The 20,538-nt window shown below is 39.9% G+C and overlaps 1 pseudogene across 1 annotated transcript; it reads left to right on the forward strand.

Annotated features, from left to right (window-relative positions):
- Positions 1-2,211: 2,211 nt before the first annotated feature.
- On the forward strand, positions 2,212-3,877 carry LOC308275920 (transcription initiation factor TFIID subunit 9-like; annotated as a pseudogene). Its single transcript has 3 exons — positions 2,212-2,491; positions 2,697-3,160; positions 3,825-3,877. The product of its transcript is annotated as a transcription initiation factor TFIID subunit 9-like (transcript).
- Positions 3,878-20,538: the final 16,661 nt, after the last annotated feature.

A 20,538-nucleotide genomic window follows, 5' to 3' on the forward strand; every position in this document is an offset into this window, starting at 1 on the left:
CGGGATTGCAAGTTGGTGCAACCACTTTGGAGAACAGTATAGAAGATCCTTAGAAGAAGGAAAATGAACTTACCATATGATCCAGCAATACTACCTCTGGGTATCTACCAAAAAGAATGAAAACCAAAATACCAAAGTAATGCATGAATAACCATGTTCATAGCTGCACAGTTCACCATTGCCAAAGTGTGGAACCAGCCAAGATGTCCTTCAACAGATGAGTGGATTTCAAAACTATGGGATATGTACACAGTGGAATTTTGCCCAGCCATAAGGGAGAAGAAAATTTTGGCATTTACAGTAAAATGTCACAAAAATAAGAAATCAGATGCTTTTCTTAATGTGCAAAATATTAGGGAGAAGTGGGTAACAGGAGGAACTCTAGATGAAGAAGGGACCCTATAGAGGAGCAGTGAAGGTGACATATCTGAGGGGATAAGAGGGAGGATAAGGGAAACTCTTTAAAGGACATGATGTATTTAAACGTATCAAAGTCAATGAGGAAACCAAGCATGGGTAGGTGGGAGGGAGAAGGAAGGGGTTAGAGATTGGGTAGGAGCTGACTGGGTGATGTGTGCATGTATATCTCCACAACTTTTTTATCCCATTGAGATGTATGACTACAATGCACCAATAAACGTTTATTAAAAATAAATAAATAAATAAATAAAGATTTTTGGAATATTAAAAAGAGTAGAGTAGCACAGTTTCAAGGTTGTACCTATGACGACCTTACTCTCATACACTTGCTTTATGATATGCTTTCTTTAGGAGGAAATAAAAAGGTAAATCTTTTTTAAAAAAAAAAGAATTGTCTTCAACAAGTGTTTCTGTGACAATTGGATTGCTATATGCAAAAAATTAACGTAGGCCCTTATTCACAACATATACAAAGGTTAACCCAAAATGAATTATGGACTTAAAAGTAAGAGTAAAATGCTGGGCGCAGTGGTCTATGCCTATAGTCTCAGTGACTCAGGCAACTTAAAAAGGTGCTGGGTGTGGTGATGCAGGCTTGCAATCCAGCACTTGGGAGGCTTGAGACAGGAGGTTTGAAACTAGCTCAGCAATTAGTGAGGCTCTCAGCAACCTAGTGAGACCCTGTTTCCAAATAAGAAAAAAAAAATGGGGCTGTAGGTATAGCTCAGAGGTAGAATGACTCTGGGTTCAATCTCTAGTACCAAAAAATAAAACAATCAGAAAAAGGTGAGGGATGTAGTTCAGTGGTCAGGCACTTGTCTAGCATGTGTGAGGCCCTGGGTTCAATCTCCTGTACTATATACACATACACAGACACACATAAGAGTAAAACCTATAAACTTCTAGAAAATCTTTGTGATTTTGGATTGGGTATGAACTTCTTAGCTATGATATGAGCACAGTATAAGACCAAGAGAAGCAATTTATAAATTGAACTTCACCTTGATTTCAAATTTTTGCTCTCCAAAAAATACCATTAAGAAATCACACACTATGAGAAAGTGTTTTCAAATTTATATCTGGTAAAGAATATGTATCAGGAATGTAAAGAACTCATAGCCAAGAATGGTGGTGCACACCTGCAATCTCAGTAGGTGGGAGGCTGAGAGAAGAGGATCACAGGTTTGAGGACAGCCTTGGTAATGTAGCATGACACTATCTTAAATATACTTTTAAAAAGGGCTGAGAATGTAGCTCAGTGGCAGAGTACTTGCCTGGTATGTGTAAAGCCCTAGATTCAACCCCCAGTACTACAAAAAAATAAATAAAAATAAAAATAGCTCCACATGGTTTTGCATACCTGTAATCCCAGTGCTTATGAGGCTAGGACAGTAGGATTGCAGGTTTGAGGCCAGCCTCAGCAACTTAGTGACACTATTTCAAAGAAAATAGGGGTGGGTGTAGCTCAGAGGTAGAATGCCTCTGGATTCAGTTCCCAGTACAAAAAAAAATAAAAAAAAAAGTAAAGAAAGAAAAGAATATATAAAGAACTCTTGCAATTCAATAGTAAGAAGCCATACAACTCAATTTAAAAATGGACAAGGCCGAGCGCGGCCACGAGAGCGAGGCACCTCTTTTGGTCTCCGGGAGAACTGCGTTGCTGCTGAACATCCTGCTCACGGCTACAAGAGGGGTTGGAAAAACCACACTAGGCAAGGAACCTGCATCAAAATCAGGACTGAAATACATTAATGTGGGTGAAGTGGCTCAAGAAGTTTGATCACCGATATCATGGAGTTTGGCAAGATGGCTTCTCCCAAGAGCATGCCGAAAGACACACAGATGAAGGCACAAACCCTGAAGGATACCAGGATCACAGAATATGAGCCAAGAGTTAGAAATCAGATGTTGGAGTTTGCCTTCCGATATGTGACCACAATTCTCTATGATGCTAAAATTTATTCAAGCCATGCTAAGAAAACTGCTGTCGATGCAGATGATGTGCGATTGGCAATTCAGTGTCACACTGACCAGTCATTTACCTCTCCCCCGCCGAGATTTTTTTTTGTGTGTGGGGGTCTAGGAGCATTCGACCTCTGAGCTACAGCCCCTGTCCTATTTTTATTCTTTATTTTTGAAACAGGGTCTCACTGAGTTGGGGAGGGCCTCACTAAGTAGCTGAGCCTGTCTGAGAACCGCTATTCTCCTGTCTCAGCTTCCCGAATGCTGGGATTACAAGCGTGCGGCACCATGCCTGGCTGAAAGATTTTTACTAGATATTGCAAGGCAAAGAAATCAAACCCCCTTGCCATTGATCAAGCTATATTCAGGTCCTAGATTGCCACCTGATAGGTATTGCTTAACAGCTCCAAACTATAGGCTCAAATCTTTACAAAAAAAAAGGCTTCTACATCTGCAGGAAGAATAACAGTTCCACAGTTAAGTGTTGGTTCAGTCACTAGTAGACCAAGTATTTCCACACTAGGCACACCAACCTCACAAACCATGTGTGTTTCAACTAAAGTAGGGACTCCAGTGTCTCTCATAGGGCAAAGGTTTACAGTACAGATGCCTGCTTCACAGTCCCCTGCTGTAAAAGCATCAATTCCTGCAACATCAACAGTTCAGAATGTTCTGATTAACCCATCATTAATTGGGTCCAAAAACATTCTGACTACCACTAATATGGTATCATCACAAAATACTGCCAATAAATCATCAAGTGCATTGAAAAGAAAGTGTGATGATTGTACCAGTTTTGGGAAGAGGTTACAAAATGTATTAATGTACCAGTATTGGGAAAGACTTTGAATTTTAAAAATATATCTTTGGTAGTAAAGAAAGCCAGGAGCATCAGGAAAAAGGGCCTTTTTATATTTCTAAAGAAAAGTAAAGAATGCCGAGAGCGCCAGGGAAAAGGGCCTCTTTACATTTCTAAAGAGAGACAAACTGCCTCAAGGACGGGAGGAAATCACAGATCCCAGACAAGCAAGTTAACACATTTTGGAAGTATAACAAAAGATGTGGGGTCTGTGCCAGGAGACAGTGCTGCCCACCCTGCCTCAGAGCGGATACCTGGGTACCTGGGTGAGGGCAGCATATCTACATATCAAAGGGCCTGCCACAGACTCAGTCAGGATAAGAACACTCAGCATGCAGGGACTTTTGGTGAATTTGCTCGAATCACCCCCCTATGCCATTTCTGAATGGCATGGGGCTTTAACTGTCTTCTGTATTTCTATCTTTTTAATAAACTTCTTTAAATCTTCAGCAAGAGTCTGGGCTGATGTGTAATTACCATTAGCTCAGGATAAGAACCTGCCCTTTTTATCTTTGTGTGGTTTTGTTGGGGGAATTATTTCTCCCCTTCCACCGCAACATATTTTACCGTAACAATGATGACGATGACGATGATGATGATGACGACGACGATGATGATGATTATGATAATTTGTAAACTAATTTTGATGTATGTAACATGTATATTTGAACCTGATTCGGTTGTATTGAAATTAAGCATGCTGGCTGTTTTCAAGTTGTGCTTCAGAAAATTTATACAGTATTTAAAGAGTAAATAGTTAATCTTTTCCATTGAAATGTTGGATTTTAGCCAGGCGTGGTGATGCATGCTTGTAATCCCTGTGCTTGGGAGGCTGAGACAGGAGGATCACACAGATTCAAAGCCAGCCTCAGCTACTTAGTGAGGCTCTCAGCAACTTAGTGAGACCCTGTTTCCAAATAAAATATAAAATAGGTCTGGGAGTATAGCCCAGAGGTAGAAAGCTCCTGGGTTTCACCCCCAGTACCACCAGAAAAAAAAAAAAAGTTGGATTTTCTTTAATAGGGCCAGTAATGGTTTTTCATCAGCCTTTATGTGTTAAAAAAATAAAGTCAGCCGGGCATGGTGGCGCACACTTGTAATCCCCGCGCTTGGGAGGCGGAGACAGGAGGATCGCACAAGTTCGAAGCCAGCTGTGCTGGCTTAAGAGACCCTGTTTTCAAATATTAAAAAAAAAAAAGGTCTGGGAGTGTAGCCCGGAGGTAGAAGGGCTTCCAGGAACTCCAGTACCACCAAAAAATTAAAAAAATTAAAAAAAAATAAAGTTGTTCAACAATTTGAAAAAGTAAATAAATAAAAATGGACAAAAGAGTCAAAATAGGTATTTCATCAAAAGTGATATTCTAGTGACCAATAAGCACACAAAACACAAGTGTCTACATAAAGACTATATAAGAATGTTATGGCTACAGGTAGAGGGAGTTGAGGGTTCAGTTGTCTTACTGTCTGAATGGATCTGTGATTCAAAGCCCAAGTCTATCATGAAGAGTCAGTATGACGATAAACAACACTAGTATATAATCTATTCATTTCCAAAAAAACAGCATTCTGCCCTAAGGGAAGCTGATATTTTCAGGATGCATTGATGACCACATGTTATCTGAGCTTCTTTCATGCCATGGGTAAAATTCTCCCTAAGACTGGTATCCCGGGGTCACCTAGATACCTCCTTGTTCTTCCAGGTCACCAAGCCACCGCCTCACCTCCCCCCAGCACAGCCTAACAATACCCCAAGTAGAAATGGTCCTGTTGCTAGCCTGTCATTCCTGGTAAGGTGCATATTACCTGTTATTACTGAGCACTCCTGGGGGAAAAAAAAGATATGCCCCATCACTCTGTCATGTCTTATAAAGAGAAGAATGGAGAGAGAAATGAGAACTTTTACTATGACATTTACTAGGAGTCCATAGCTGGGACTTGTAAAAACCAGTGCAAAACCACGGTAGTCGAGGAGGAGGGAGAGATGTGGTTTTCTGAGCTTTGCTGAAAAGAAGGAATTTCTCTCATGGGGCGACTTGCCTGGAAACAGAGGGAGCTGCAGTTTAAACATGTGATTCTCATTACCAGCAACATCCTTTCAGACAGGAGGCAGAAATAATTGGATCCATTTCTATTTTAATTATAACTCTTTGGCTTTAAAGAAACTGCCAGTGGAAATCTGCAAGCCACTACAAACAACACCATTTCAAATTCTCCGGATTTCATTGTGGCCTGGATTTCCTTGAGCAGGGCCAAGGCCACCCAACACAATTGGTGTTTGTTGTTGTTATAGACCTAAAGTTTTCCCCAAACAATGATGAACTGATCTCGCTCCCTCTGTGTCTCTGTCTCCCTTTCTCTCCAGCCCTCCCTCCCTTGTTTTGTTTTTCCTTTTGAAGTGAAGGGAGAGACCTTTGTATTTTGCCAAAATTTCCCCCTCTACCCCCCAAAAAAGGAGAAAAAATGAGACCTCTTGTGATGCCTGACAGCAGGGTGCAGGCACACACCACTTCCCTTCCTTCCCTCCTCAGTGCCCAGAGTGATTCTCAACCTCTCTGCAGTCTCAGATAGAGGAAAGGCTTCTAGAAAGTCCTGGTGCCATCAGCACTTCAAGAACGTGGGGCTGGACCACATCAGAGCCATTTCCACTCACATCCTTCCCATCAATCTCTAGAAGACAGTGTTGGCAGAGAGGGAAGGGAGAGGGAAGGGAATCTTGGCAAATTAAATACCATCCAGTGCCCAAGGTGGGGGATGCAGTACCCTTGGGGGCCCCAAGAGAATCACTGTTCCCAAGTCCCTGAGAGAGAAACCTGGTGGACATTTTAGGTCTCTATGCCATCCTCTGATACTGATTGGCCCTGCAGAAGGCTGATGGCCCATTGAACATTGCCTGCAGAAAACAAAGGCTAGACTCCTCTTTCTTTTGAATCCAAGTGAACAAATATAAGGAAAAAAATTTGTGTGGTAGCCACCGTTTTCTATTTTAAATTAAAATTCAGATACAAATGTTAGGAAAGTGCTCCAATGTTTTTATTTCTCTAATTTTTCCTGCATTCAAGTGTTTTACTCAAATCCACTATAACTTAACAATTCTTATAAAGTCACATTTAGTGTGGCAGCAATACAGTGTTTGGCTGGTCTGTTGGCTGGTTTCTTTACACATATATATGTGTATATATAAATAAATGTGAGGTATGCATGGACACACACCAAGACACACAATAGTAAAATATTGCCATTTAATAAAACTAAACACAAGCATTATATGACATGAATAACACGATGTTATGGTTTGGATCAGAATTGTACCCAAATGCTTATGTGTTGAAGACTTAATCCTCAATGCAGTGATGTTCAGAGGTGGGCTTTGGGCAGGTGATTGGATCATGAGCTCTCTGACCTTTTGGATGAATGGATTATGTACCAGTATTGGGACGAGGCATTAAAATGTATTAATGTGCCTGTATTAGAAAATTGCTCTGATAATTTCCAAAGTAGAAAATATAGTCAGAGCCTAGGTGCTGCGCAAGCACTCAGGCAGGGAGGGGGCTGCAGCTATTACAATGCAGAGTTCCTCTCTGTCTTTGCCCTTCATTCTAATCATTAACCTATAGTAAAATCCTTAGAGTCAACTGAAGCCTTTAGCTCTAAAACTACAATAGAGGCAATAGGTGCCTCTGTTTACCTCCTCTCCTCTGTGATCCGGCCCAGGCATAGGAAAGGTCAACTTTTTGTGTGGCTTCAAAGCACCCTAGTTGATGAGCAACTAATATTGCCCAATACAATAGAGCCGAGGGCCAGATAGATTCTTGACCCTTGCACTTAGGAAGTGCACTGTCCAGAGACAAAGAGGCACCACCTGGCTAATGAATAAGTAATTAGCCCATTGCCTTGGTAACGCTGATGAGAAAGATACCAATATAAAATCTATTTAAAGGTTGGGGTCCCCAAAAGGGGCCGGAGTTCCATTTTTGGGCTCTCCAGCATGCAGGTCAGCATGCTGCTTTTTCCTTCTCTTCTCTATTTCCTACTGATCTATTTCCTACTAATCTTGTAATAAAGATTAGTTAAAGCTGCACTGAGCTGCCTGTTAGTTTTAATTTTTCTATTCAAGCAACCTTAGTTGAATAAGTAAAAGAACCCCCACCATTCAAACCATAACAGATTAATCCAATCATGGATTGATAACTTGATGGGTTTGGGGGCAGAGGCTTTGTTACAGAAGCAAGCACATACTCCCATCAGGATGTTCTACCTTATCTCAGTGGGCTTAAAAGCAGTGAAGTCCACCAACTATGAACCAAAATCTCTGAAACCAGGAGCCAAAAGTAATCTTCCTTCTTTTAAATTTTTTCCATCAGGTATTTTGTCACAGTGACAGAAAGCTGACCAATGCACACTTTTAGAACACAGAAAATGTATGCATGAGAAATATCAAAGTGTTAATATTTGAAATCAACCTTATGATCAAGAGGCTTTAGCAAATGAAAAATAAGTGGCAAATATAGAGACCTTAAGAGGGTTCATGAGTGAGAAATTTCTGGCAATTAACTATTCTTGAACAAGGTAGGCTTGGAGAGAAGCCTTGGTTTACAAGAAAAGGGCATTGCATACCCAGAAATGATGCCAAAGAGACATGAGCCAACAACAAAAGTGTTTGTTCCTGTTTTTTAGTTTCTCTTCTTTCATGAATCCCCTAACAAATCTGAGACATTTCCTAATATTTCAAAAGATGAAAGAAACTGAAGTGATAAAACAGACGGCTTAATAATATTTTTTAAGTGTGGTCTTACTCAGAGTAGGCACGGTTTATATCCAAGTCACTGTGGTCTTTTGTAAGCTGAGTCCCAGAGGGGGGATGCTGGGGTCCCTTCTCTTTTTCTGAGCCTCTGGGCCTTCCTTGAAATGAGAGCCAACAATCTTATTAGATGGACCAAAGGCTTGTTGCCATTACTGGTTTACATTCCTATAATTTAAAAAGTTCCACAGTGACTTCCCATCATTGAAAGCTCATGTAGCATGATTGAATTTCTACTTATAGAAAAAACAGGGCCTTACAACCAGCCCCTTCCAATGAAACACTGAATACAGCCTAGGCTTGGAGCCATGCAAAGGAGTTCCTTGGTTTCCCTGTGTCTTGCTCAAGAGGGTTTTATATCTTTTCTTCATGATAGGAACTGGAAGATTTCCCCTAGCTAATTATGCAGAACACATTTCTCTTCTCTTGAGCTTTTCTAGATTCTGTTATTAGTTTGCTGCTCCTGGCTTCTGTTCTCTACCTTATGCCTAAAGCCCACAAATAAGTATTTTAGAAGGTGGGCTGTGGTAGATAGCCCCTCAGAGATGCTCATATCCTCACCCCCAGAACCTGGACTGTGTTAGGGTATATGGCATGATTTTGCAGAAAAAAATTTTTTAAAAATTTTTATTGGTGCATTATATTCATACATTCTATTGGGGTAAAAAACTTGTGTGTACATACATTTACACATCACTTATTTAACCCCTACCCAGTTCCCACCCCATTCCTTCCCTGTCCCTCCTTCCCTTGCTTGGCTTAGTGGTTGACTTCAATATGTTTAAGTACATTGTGTGTTTTAGAGATTTTCCTCTTTTTCCCCTCCTTTCTCCTCCTTTAGGTTGCCTTGTTTGCTCCTCTATAGGATTTCCTTTTTCATCTAGAGTTCCTCCTATGACACATTTCTCCCTCACTCTCACATATTAGGGAAAGCATCTGATTTCTTATTTTTTGTGACTGACTAATCTCACTTAGCATAATGTCCTCCAGTTCCATCCATTTCCCTGTAAATGATGTAATTGAGTTTTTTTTTAATGGCTGAGTAAAATTCCATTGTGTACATATCCCACAGTTTTGTAATCCATTCATCTGTTGATGGACATCTTGGCTGGTTCCAGAGTTTGGCTATGGTGAATTGTGCAGCTATGAACATAGATACACATGCATTAGTTTGGTAGTTTGGTTTCCTATATTTTGGGTAGATACCCAGAAGTGGTATTGCTGGATCAAATGGTAGATTTGTTCCCATTCTTCTGAGTATTCTCCATACTGTTTTCCAAAGTGGTTGCACTAATTTGTAATCCCACCAACAATGTATTAGAGTTCCCACTTCTCCACATCCTCGCCAGCATCTGTTGTTGTTTATGTTTTGAGTGATTGCCATTCTAGTTGGAGTTAGGTGAAATCTCAGGGTAGTTTTGATTTGCATCTCTCTGATTGCCAGTGATGTTGAGCATTTTTTCATGCATTTATTGGTTATTTGAATTTCTTCTTTTGTGAAGTGTCTATTTAGTTTGCTTGCCCATTTTGTTATTGGATGCTTTGTTTTCTTAGTGTTGAGTTTCTTGAGTTCTTTGTATATTCTAGATATTAGTCCTCTATCGGTGGTGTAGGTGGCAAAAATCTTCTCCCATTCTGTTGGCTCTTGATTGAGGTTCTTGATAGTTTTCCTTTGTTTGCTCTTCAGTTTCATGCAATCCCACGTATTGATTCTCCTTTTAATTTGTTGTGCCTTTGAGGTCTTGTTGAGAAAGTGTTTATCTGTACCTATGTGTTGTAGTGTTGGACCTATGCCCTCTTCAAGGAGCTTCAAGGTCTCTGGTTTAATTTTCATGTCTTTTATTCATCATAAGTTGACTTTTGTACAGGGTGAAAAAGTGGGATTAATTTCCAATTTTCTGCATATGGTTAACCAGTTTTACCAACACCATTTGTTGAACAGGGTATCTTTTTTCCAGTGTATGTTTATGGGCCCTTTGTCAAAAATCAATTGGTTGAAAGTGTGTGGACTTGTTTCTGGGTCTTCTATTCTGCTCCATTGGTCTATATATCTGTTTTTTTGCCAGTACCATGCTGTTTTTCTTACAATGGCTTTGTAGTATAGTTTAAAGTCAGGTATTGTAATTTCTCCTGTGTGGTTTTTGTTGCTGAGAACTACCTTGGCTATTCTGGGCTTTTTGTTATTCCAGATAAATTTAAGGACTGATTTTTCTATGTCTGTGAGGAATGATCTTGGTAGTTTAATGGGCATTGCATTAAATCCATAGATCACTTTTGGGAGGATGGCCATTTTAATGCTATTTATTCTTCCAATCCATAAAGATGGAAGATCTTTCCATTTTCTAAGATCTTCTTCTATTTCTTTTTTCAGTGTTTTATAATTTTCTTTGTAGAGATCTTTTACCTCCTTGGTCAAGTTTATTCCTAGGTATTTTATTTTTTTGTGGGAGATCCTGAGTGGAAGTGTTTTCTGAATTTCTTTTTCCGTGGATTTATGGTTGGTGTACAGGAAAGCTTCTGATTTTTTAAGATTGATTTTGTATCCAGATACTTTGCTGAATTTGTTGATCAGTTCTATAAGCCTTTTGGTTGAGTTGGTTGGGTTTTCTAAATATAGTATCATGTCATCTGCAAATAGTGAAAGTTTTAGTTCTTCTTTTCCTATGTACTCCTTTGATTTCCTTTTCTTGCCTTATTGCTCTGGCTAGAGTCTCTAGTACTATATTGAAGAGAAGTGGTGATAGTGGACATCCTTGTCTCGTTCCAGTTTTTAGGGGGAATTCTTGAAGTTTTTCCCCATTTAATATGATGTTGGCAGTAGGCTTATTGTAGATTGCATTAATAATGTTGAGATATGTTCCTTCTATTCCAATTCTCTGCAGTATTTTTTTTATCATAAATGGATGTTGAATTTTATCAAATGCTTTTTCAGCATCTATTGAGATGATCATGTGGTTTTTGTCTTTGATTCTGTTTATATGATGAATTACATGATTGATTTTCATATATTGAACCAGCCTTGCATCCCTGGGATGAACCCTACCTGGTCATGGTGAATGATTTTTTTGATGTGGTTTTGAATGCGTCTTGCTAGTATTTTGTTTAATAGTTTTGCATCCAAGTTCATCAGAGATATCGGCTTGTAGTTTTCCTTACTTGAACTGTCTTTATTCGGTTTGGGTATTAGTGTGATGTTGGCTTCATAGAATGTATTTGGGAAAGTCCCGGTTTTTTCTATTTCCCAAAATAGTTTGAGGAGTATTGGGGTTAGCTCTTCTATAAAGGTTTCATAGAATTCACTTGGGAAACCATCTGGTCCTGGGCTTTTCTTTGATGGTAAGCTCTTTATTGCTCTTTCAATCTCTTTGATTGTTATTGGTTGGTTTAAGTGTTCTATATCTTCTTGACTCAGTTTAGGAAGGTTTTATTTATCTAAGAAGTTGTCGATTTCCTCCAGATTTTCCATTTTGTTGGAGTATAGTTTTTCAAAGTAGTTTCTGATAATCCTATGGATTTCCACACTGTCAGTAGTAATTTCTTCCTTTTTCATCCCTTATCTTCATAATTTGGGTTGATTCTCTCTTTTTTTTTTAGTTAGGTTGGCTAGTGGTTTATCAATCTTGTTAATTTTTTCAAGAAACCAGTTTTTGGTTTTGTTGATTTTCTGTATTGTTTTTTTATTCTGTATTTCATTAATTTCGGCTCTAATTTTAATAATTTCCCATCTTCTGCTAGCTTTGGGGTTCAATTGTTCCTGCTTTTCAAGAGCTTTGAGGTGTGTCATTAGGCTATTTATTTGAAGATTTTCTGGTTTTTTAATGTGAGCACTCAGTGCTATAAATTTTCCTCTTAATACTGACTTCAAAGTGTCCCAGAGGTTTTGATATGTTTTATCTTTATTTTTATTTGTTTCTAGAAATTCCTTGATTTCACCTCTTACATCTTCTATGACCCATTCTTCATTCAGAAGTGTGGTGTTTAGTCTCCACATGTTTATGTTATTTCTCTGGGTCTTCTTATAGTTGATTTCTAGTTTCATTCCATTATGGTCTGAAATGACACAGGGAAGTATGTAACATTTTTTAAATTTGCTAGTGCTCATTTTGTGTCCCAGGATGTCATCTATTTTGGAGAAGGTTCTGTGAGCAGCTGAGAAAAATGTAAACTCCACTGTAGTTGGGTGAAATATTCTATATGTGTCCAACAGGTCCATTTGGTTAATGGTGTTCTTTAGTTCTGAGACATCTTTACTGACCCTTTGTCTGGAAGATCGGTCTAGTATTGCGAGAGGTGTGTTGAAGTTTCCCAGTATTATTGTGTTGGGATTTATGCATGACTTCATGTCACAAAGAGTTTGATTTATGAAAGTAGCTGCCCCTATGTTTGGGGCATAGATGTTGATTATTGTTATTTCCTCTTGCTGGACTATTCCTTTTATGAGTAAAATGTGACCTTCTTTGTCTCTTCTAATAAGTTTGGGTTTGAAGTCTAACTTGTCTGATATCATAGTTGCTACTCCTGCTTGTCTTCAAGTACCATTAGCATGGATTACCTTGCTCCAGCCCTTTACCTTGAGTTTGTTCCTATCTTTACTTGTAAGGTGTGTTTCTTGTAAGCAGCAGATGGATGGATTCTGGCTTTTAATCCATTTTGCCGCTTTATGTCTTTTTATTGGGGAGTTGAGGCCGTTTACATTCAGTGTAATTATAGAGATTATTTTTAATTCCCAACATGTTAAGATCTTATTTCTGTTTGAGATACTGTTTATTCTTCTTTGTTTAGTTGTCTGCTGGATGGGAATTCTTGTTTCTTTGGTTCTGGCGTGTATTACCCATTTCCTCTTTGCAGTTAATCTTGAGTATTTTCTCTATTGCTGGTTTTGAAGACATAAATTCCTTCAGTTTCTGTTTAACATGGAAGCTTCTTATTTCCCCATCTAATTTGATGGATAGTTTCGCCGGGTAGGAAATTTTTGGCTGGAAGTTATTTTCTGGCTTTCATAACTTGGTTTGGGAAATCTGGAGTGATTCTAATTGGTTTGCCTGTGAATGTCACGTGGCCTTTTGTTTTTGTTGCCTTTAAGATTCTCTCCTTGGCTTCCACATTAGTCATTTTGACAATTATGTGGCATGGGGATCCTCTTCTCTGATCCAGTCTAAAGGGATTTCTATACGTTTCCTGGACCTGTGTATCGACCTCTTGCTCTATGTTTGGAAAATTTTCTGCTATTACTTCCTTGAAGAGATTATTGATCCCTTTGGTTTCACCTTCTTTTCCCTCCTCTATTCCAATTATTCTTAGGTTAGCTCTCTTAAAATGGGCCCATATTTCTTCAATGTCAGATTCCTGCTGTCGGAATTTTTTTTCTAAATTATAAACTATGCGTTCATTTTTGGAATGATCCTCTTCAAGAAGCAAGATTCTATTCTCCTTGTGGTCTAATCTGTTGTTTATACTTTGAATTGAGGCCTTTATTTCAATGATTCCATCCTTTATCTCTTTTTGACTCTCTCTGAATTCTTTTTGAAAGTCCTCTATTATTTCTAAAGTTATTTTCCTGATTTGATCTTCTAGAGATCTTTGGATTTCTGTGTTATCAGATTCTGATGTTGTGGGGTTGTGGACATTCACTGCTCCATTGTTATTTCTCTTTCCCATGATTTTGGAAGTTTGTGCTTTCTCTGGGCTCTTCCCTGAGTCACTACAAGTTCACTTAAGATGCTCTGGATCTCGAGTCTGTGGTATCTCAGTCACCACTACTCCTTTACTGGGTTGTATCACAAAGTCTCAGACCCAGGGAGTCAATCGAGGCTGCCCAGACCTTGGGGGGTGCCAAGTTGGGCGTTCTCCAGCGGGTAGTTGTGACTATGGTGTGATATCTCTGCCACCGCCACTCTCCCACTGGGTTGCACTGCTAAAATCTCTGACCCAGGGAGACTATCTGCACAAGTCATTGGGAGTACAGTACTGGGATTTCTCCCCTAGGGGCTGCAATTTGACTCACAGTTGTTGAGTGTGCTGATGGAGCTGTAGTGAACTCGGTGGATTCACTGCTGCCGCCACTGGCAATATGGTACCACTGCCACGCCCTCCGCCGTGATGCGGTGTATTTCTTCTCTGGTTTTGAACTCCGCTCTGAGTCCTTGCCAGTTGTGCTGTGCCCAGCCCTTGGGAGCTTTAGATGTTCCCTGCACCAACAAAACTGCTGACTGCCGCCCGGCTGTTCAGCACCTGCTCACTTTGGCTTGCTGTCTGCCCCTCCTCTCTGGAGCCTGGTGGCTGGTTGAGTGTGTTGATCTTCAGCTGTCCGGTGAACTCGCAACTGCTGCCGGCAATAAGGCACTGCTGTCATGTCCTCGGCCCTGAGGTTGGCGTAGTTCTTCTCTGATTTTGAGTTCCTCTGAGTCCCTGCGGAGTGTGCTGATCCTGGCCCTTGGGAGTTTAGACGCTCCTTGCGCCGAAAAAACTGCTGACTGCTGCCCGGCTGTTCAGCATCGGCTCACCTCGGCTCACTGTCCACCACTCCTCTCTGGTGCCTGGTGGCTGGTTGGGTACGTTCATCTAGAGCCATCCGGTTAACTTGCCGCTGCCACCAGCAGTAAGGGCTGCTGCTGCTGCATCCTAGGCCGCGAGGCCGGCGTACCTCCTCTCCTTTTTTGAGCTCCATTCTGAGTTTCCCTTCTATCTGGGGCCTGGTGACGCTAGGGAAGATGTAGGCCGCGCCGCTCCGCGCCACAGCTCCAACTGCTTCATGCCGCGGCTCTGGCTGCTCCGCGCCACGGCTGCCACGGCACTTTGGGCTGGTTTCTTTCTGGTGTCATCTTTTTCCAGCCCTCTTTTTCTCTGTCCCTTGTATTTACAGTTTTTATTTCTTTGCTGGTGGTGTTTTCTGGCTCTGAAAGGCGCTGGTTTTGTGGTAATAGAGTTCGATTGTTAGCGGGACTAGTAAGTGCCGCTTTCCTCTGTTGCCATCTTCCCGGAAGTCCAGATGGCCATTTTAATGATATTTATTCTGCCAATCCATGAACATGGAAGATCCTTCCATCTTCTAAGATCTTCTTCTATTTCTTTTTTCAGTGTTTTATAATTTTCTTTGTAGAGATCTTTTACTTCCTTGGTTAAAGTTTATTCCTAAGTATTTTATTTTTTTGTGGGAGATACTGAGTGGAAGTGTTTTCTGAATTTCTTTCTCAGTGAATTTGTGGTTGGTGTACAGGAAAGCTTCTGATTTTTTAAGATTGATTTTGTATCCAGATACTTTGCTGAATTTGTTGATCAGTTCTATAAGCCTTTTGGTTGAGTTTGTTGGGTTTTCTAAATATAGTATCATGTCATCTTGCAAATAGTGAAAGTTTGAGTTCTTCTTTTCCTATTTGTACTCCTTTGATTTCCTTTTCTTGCCTTATTGCTCTGGCTAGAGTCTCTAGTACTATATTGAAGAGAAGTGGTGATAATGGACATCCTTGTCTCGTTCCTGCTTTTAGGGGGCATTCTTGAAGTTTTTCTGCACAGATAAAATTAAGTTTGCTAATGAGGCTACTTTAAAACATAGAGTATTGTCCTGGATATTCTAAGTGGCCCAACAAAATGTAACATTAAATGTCCTTAAATATAAAAGAAAGAGGCAGAAAAGACAGTCAGAGAAGAAGATATAACCCTAAAAACAAATAGAGAGATGCAACATTGTTGGCTCTGAAGATGGGGAAATAAGGCCATAATCCCAGGAATGTGTGCAGCTTCTTGAAACTAGAGAAGACAGGGAAATCGGTTCTCTAGAGCCTCTAGAAAGGACAAAGATGTACTAATACCTTGGTTTAACCCACTGAGGCTGATTTTGGACTTCTGATATCTAAAACTATAAGATAATAAATTTGTATGTTTTAAGCTACCAAGTTTGTTGCAGCATCAATAGGAAACTGACGTAGGAAACTGCTAGCCATTCTTCTCTGAGACCACCATGTAGCCTTTTGTAGAACTGTCCAGCTTGAATGAGTATTAGTTTTGTTAGAATTAGTAGTGCCAAAGGTATAACTTTTAAAATAATATCTTTATCTGATGGAAATGTTCACTCAAGGTGAAATTACATGATGGCTTGAAATTGCCGTAAAATATTCACATGCAAAAACCAAGTTGTGGGGAGACAGAGAGAGGGAGAGAGAGGGGGAGAGAAAGAGAGAACCATATTGTTGTAGGTTATTGTGAATCTAGATGGTGGGTACATAAGAGCCCATTATGTCATTCTCTCTACTTTTTGTTCATGTTTGAATATTCTTATAATAAATAGTTGAAAACTTATAGGTACAACATTTATAATGTCTACCTTCATAGACTATTCTATGTGAGCTAAGAAATTCTCCAATTATTTTTTTTTCCTACAGTCACTTCATAAGACATACTTATTATTAACTTCACCTGGGCTTCAGAGGCTGGCTGGAGACTGGACTCTTAATTTTGACCATTTTCTTGAGACATCAGAAGAGAAGAAGATATTCAACCAATGCATAAATTAGATGCAGTGTTACCCTTTTCCTTTGTTTGGAGGCTGAGCCTCCAATGGTTGGAGGAAGGAGAACAGGAGTAAGGTAGTGCTGAGGCAGGTGGATCATCAGGGGCAGGCTATCCTGGGGAGAGGCCATCTCAGGGCATCGCACCACACTACATCTCTTTCTCAGGGCTTCTATAGGTCCTAAAAGCTTCTATAGCATTTCTTTTCTTTTTTATTTTTTGGTGGTTGTGGTAATATGGATTTAACCCAGGGGTATCCTACCTGTAAGCTATACCCCAGCCCCCTTTTGTATTTTTATTTTGAAATAGGGTTTTTCTAAGTTGCTGAAGGTCTCACTAATTTGCTGAGACTACCCTTGATCCTGCAATCCTCCTGTCTCAGCCTTCCAAGTACTGGAATTATAGGTGTGTGCTACCACACCTGGAAATTTTCATCAATTTTAAATCCACATTTTAATGTCAACAAAGGGATCCAGGTGTGGTGGTCATGCTTTTAATCCCCACACTTGAGAGGCAGAGACAGGAGGATCGTGCAGGTTCGAACCCATCCTTGTTGGTGTAAGAGACCCTATTTCCAAATAAAAATATAAAATAGGTCTGGGAGTGTAGCCCAGAGGTAGAAGGGTTTCCAGGAACCCCAGTACCACACACACAAAAAAATCAACAAAGGGATATCTCTTTTGATCATAGTGTCCATAGCTGGATGACATACAATCTGCATTCCAATTTCTTGGGATCATTATCTGGGATAATGAAACTTATGTACACCAGGATCACTTTAGTTTATAGTCATCTCAGCTTAACTGGTATTTAACAGTCATATAAGGTTTCATGGTAATTTATATTGCTGCCACAGCAATTTACCCAAGGTCTGGGGATGTGGCTCATTGATAGATTACTTGCCTAGCATGCGTAAGGCCCTGGGTTGTCACGGTTTGAGATGATATGATTTTGGGGAAACTGTTCCTGGGAACCCCTGTTAGGGTCCTGGACACAATTTCCCTCAAACCACAACAAAACCCAAAAAACAGAAAACAGAAAAAGTGCAGGTTCTTGTCCTGAGATAAGGATAAATACACATTAGCCCGGACTCTTGCTGAAGATTTAAAGAAGTTTATTAAAAGGATAGAAATACAGAAGATAGTTACAGCCCCATGCCATTCAGGCAAGGGGTTCGAATGAATTCACCCAGATACAACACATGGACCAGACATTTTTATACCCAAGACCTCCATCTTGTTCACATAATTCTGATGTAACAAAAACCCTGTAAGTTTCCTCCCCCACCAAGGTGTCTCATTTCATGAAGGTTGAAGGTCGACCCCCTTCTCCCATCCTAGCTAGATTATTATGTAGATCTGTCTTTAGAAAGAGGAAGTCCTAGCTCCCCTCTCCTATGGACTTGCTAATAACTTTTAGCTAAGCCAGTCTAAGTTTCAATAGCTGTTTGCTTCCTGACTGAAACCAAGACCAAGTCTTCCTTTCCCCAGGTCTGCCATTTTGACACAATTATTTTTGAAATATATCTATTAATAATCAGAGCTTTCTCAAATCTTCCTAAGCCATTCCCAATACTGATACATGGGTTTGATCCTTGGGATGGATAAAAAAAATATTAAAAGATAGAAAACTCACAGGAAAAAAATAAGTGACTATGGTCACTTATCCTATGTTCAGTCAAATAAGTTTTACTAATGATATAATAAATTATATAATGAATAATTGGTATAACAAATAACATGTCACACTATACATTCAATGAAAATTAAAACAGTCTAAAGTTTAAAAAACAAAACAAAAAAAGGAGAAATCAAATAATTTTTAAAAAGGTATTTGGAGCCGGGTGTGGTGGCACATGCTTGTAATCCCAGCATTTGGGTGGTGAGACAGGAGGATCACGGTTCCCAGACAGCCTCAGCTACTACTTAGTGAGGCCTTTTGCAACTCAGTGAGACCCTTTTTCAAAATAAAGAATAAAAGCCGGGCGTGGTGGCACACTCTTGTAATCCCTGTGCTTGGGAGGCTGAGACAGGAGGATCACACAGGTTCGAAGCCAGCCTCAGCTACTTAGTGAGGCTTTCAGCTACTTAGTGAGACCCTGTTTCCAAGTAAAATATAAATAGTTCTGGGAGTATAGCCCGGAGGTAGAAAGCCCCTGGGTTCCACCCCCAGTACCACCACCAAAAAAAAAAAAAAAAAAAAAAAAAAAAAATAGGGCTGAGGCTGTAGCTCAGATGTAGAATGCCCCTAGGTTCTATCCCCAGTACTGAAAAAAAAAGTTATTTGGAAACTAAGAAAATGCAGAGAGCAGAAGAAAACGTTGTTTGTTTGTTTGCTTGCTTTTTATAAGCTTAATGCTATTTTATTTTCATTTAAGCGAAGTATATTGTGGGCTAAAAAGTTATTTAGACAAGATGCATGCTCTATATTTTTCATTAAAATGCTTAAAATATAATTAATTTTCTATATAGATGAGATATTACAGTCACAATATAATAACAGGAGGCTAAAAATAGAAGCATTAAACTATAATAGCAGAATCCAGGCATGGTGGCACATGCTTGTAATCCTAGTACTTAGGAGACTGAGACAGGAGGATCTTGCAGGTTCAAAGCCAGCCTCAGCTACTTAGTCAGGCTCTTAGCAAGTCTGGGAGTATAGCCAGGAGGTAGAAAGTCCCTGGGTTCCATTCCCAGTACCACACACACACACGCTATATATTTATATTAGCAGAAACAAAAAAGTCAACAGAAATTTTTCGAAGGCAAAATTAAGGTAGTCTTTAAGAAAGTAGAAAAAGAAATAGCTAGATAGAAACAGAATGAAATCAAAAGGGGGGAAGAAAGAATATAAAATCAGGGATTCAAATATAAATTAGTTTAGGAGATCCAACATTCCAATAACAGTATCTTCAGAAACAGAGAACAGAGAAAATGGAGGGAAAGGAATTATCCAAAGAACAACAACAAGCGTGTAAAGTAATAATTATGATTATTTAAAACCTCAAATTAAGAAGACAAAGGAAGGGACGTGTGCTTCCACTTAGGATGCAGCAGTGGGGCCAGACTCACTCCTGCCTCAAATGATCAGACTAAGCTATGTGAAGCCATTGAGTCTTGAGATACTGCACATCAGGCAACCTTCAAGATGAATCCTAAGACAGGAAACAAACGAGGTATGCAGGATGCTTGCCTAGCTCTGGGCTGAGGCTTCCCAGGCTGCCATGCTGGGAGGGGCACCAGGCAGAGCCTGTGAGCTCCGAGAGTCAGGATTCAGAGCTGAGAATCCCTCAGGTCCCAGTGAGAATCCCAGACACATGCAGACAGTTGCCCTTAAGTTCTCAGCAGAGACGAGGTGAGCTCAGGAGAAAGGAAACTACGGAGGCTGGTGTGTGTGTGGAGGGGGGGCACTGGAAAGGATTATAGCACACGGCCTAGCCCTGACACTGAGCTGGGATCCAGGCCTGTTCCCACCAGTCAGGCCCCACCTCTCTTCACTGGAAGAGAGCACAGGGTAGAACACTCCGAAGGTCTTGCCTCTATAATGGGAAATAAGTAGCCCTAGACTATATGACTGGGGACTCACAAGAATCATAAAAGTAAGAGCTAAAAGAATCAGACAATTTCCAAGAAAATTTACTGTATCCCAGAATAAACCTAAAGATCATTCACAGAGTAAAAAAATTATCCAGCACTCAACAAGAATAAAAGCCACAAAGGCTGGCATCAAAACAAAGGAGCAGAAAATATAATTCACAATGAGAAGAAAAAAATAATCAATAGAAATTGACCCAGAACTGACACAGTGTTAGAATAAACAAAGACATTAAGACAATTATTAAGCCAGTATTCCATAGTTTAAAAGGTTAGAGAGGTGTGAGATGCTTTTTTAAAAGAATTAAAGCAAACTTCTGGAAATGAAAAGTAAAATGTCTGAATTTTTTAAAATGCCCGGGATGTATTAATGTCAGATTAAACTTGTCATAAAAAATAAA

The sequence above is a fragment of the Muscardinus avellanarius genome (assembly GCF_963383645.1).
Source record: "Muscardinus avellanarius genome assembly, chromosome: 17".
Lineage (NCBI taxonomy): Eukaryota > Metazoa > Chordata > Mammalia > Rodentia > Gliridae > Muscardinus > Muscardinus avellanarius.